We start from the raw sequence: 2033 nt of genomic DNA on the forward strand, positions 1-2033 counted from the left end.
GGTTTAGGACACTTTCGCGCATAGTGTCCATAGATTTGACAATTATAGCATCTAACTATCGATCTATCGCGGGGGCGTCCTCGCTCCTTCGCCAACCATTGCGACCTGGTCAACATAAGTTGCTCATCATCTTTCTCTTCAGCGGAACCTCGTAGACGTTCCTCGTGAGCCTTCAGCCTCCCAGTAACTTCCCCCATGGTCATCGTCTTGAGATTGCCAAATTGTTCTATTGTAGATGCAATCTCGAGAAACTTGGACGACACGGCTCGGAGAAATTTCCTAACAGAGTTTGAATCCTCGAACTTTTCTCTGAGCAGACGTATCTCATTGGTGATGGTTGTCATCCTCAGAGCGAAGTCATCAATTGATTCAGAGTCCTTCATCTAGAGCCTATCAAACTCAGACTTGAGCGCTTGCACCCTCACCTTCTTGATGCGATCGTCTCCCAACCGATTTGTCTTAATCGCCTCCCAAGCCTCCTCGGACACGTCTTCTTCTTAGCGATCAAGGGAATCGAATCTTCTGGGACACCTTGATAGATGGCCGTCAAAGCTCTCTGATCCATCGTCTCGTCGACGGTCTTGCCATCCTCTGGCTTCACCGCGTTCCAGATTTTTGCACCGCGCATCAACGCCTTCATCTTGATCGCCCAAATCGAGTAGTTGCTCTTCGTCAGCATTGGAACTTGGCCGAACATGATACCTCCATCCGCAGCCATGATCTTGGTCGTCGCTCCTCCCGACGACATCGAACCTGGCGGCTCTGATACCAATTATTAGTCTAAATTCTGCCACGCACGCCGCGACGTCTCACCGGCAACACGCACACGTAGCTTCCGAGCTGATTCCGGCAAGATGCACAAGTATATGAACCGATGTACTAGTACAAGCTGCTCTCACGTAACTAGCCAATCAATCTGAAAACTAGCACTACTTTGCAAGTTGATGGAACAAGACACGAGATTTGTTTTCCTCAGCCCGTAAGCTTCATCGGTTGTTTTTGGATTTTATTTATAGCAACAAAGATGCTTGACACGTACAGGAATAGAAATAGCAAACAGACTCGACTAGACCTTCCTAGCTAGACTAAACCAAACGAATCCAACTAGTACTAGAACACATTGCTGAAAATTATCCAACCGGTCTCAATTAGGACCCGTACAAGTTTTGATTATTTCCAACATATTCTGTTATCAAGACGTGACTATTAAACACTTATTCTTCCAGTGTCGTTTTGCTAGATCTATATGGTCGACCATCCAAGTAGCCTCCAGCGTTTATCCTCCGACTAGTGTTGCCAACGGCTTTGGTAATTGGCTTCATGGTATCGATTTAAAGTTTAGAAGACTTATTAGGATGGGTGCTCTTGCAGTTATCTGGGCGTTATGGTCATGTAGAAACGATAAAATCTTTAATGACAAAACTTGTTCTATCTTGCAGGTTATTTACAGGTATTCTCCGTTTATGGTCGCCTCTTCAGCAAGTGGAGAACTATGACTTCTTTACGGAGGTTTGTACACGATTGGAGTCTACGACGAGGAATATTTTTCCATACATGGGTGGCCACATAATCTTTGGATTGGAGCTCCTCCAGTTTCTTGCCTTTTACATTTTCTCGTTTCGACATGTATTTCGCCTTCTTCATTTTTTCGTGAACAATTAGAGAACTTTTAAACGGCTCTGTGCATCCTGGTTATGCAGATGTCGGGTGTAACTGATGTTTCAAGTAATAAAAGCGCCTATTATCGAAAAAACATCCTCCAAAAATCTACCGATCAAGGACATCTACATAGACTTTGTGGGAGATCTCCAACCATTCGCACCTCTCTTTATGCCGACGACACCACCATTTTTGTGGCGCCAATCAAGGACGACATCACCTTTTTGGATAACACCTTGAACAATTTTGGCCAAGTCATCGACCAAATCAGGAATTGTGCAAACACTCAAGTGGCTCCCACTGGATATGAAAATACCAATCTTGATGGCATTCTTCAAGCATTCCTGGCCCAACGCATGACCTTTCCAATGAAA

Source organism: Lolium rigidum, chromosome 3 (genome assembly GCF_022539505.1).
Source record: "Lolium rigidum isolate FL_2022 chromosome 3, APGP_CSIRO_Lrig_0.1, whole genome shotgun sequence".
Classification (NCBI taxonomy): domain Eukaryota; kingdom Viridiplantae; phylum Streptophyta; class Magnoliopsida; order Poales; family Poaceae; genus Lolium; species Lolium rigidum.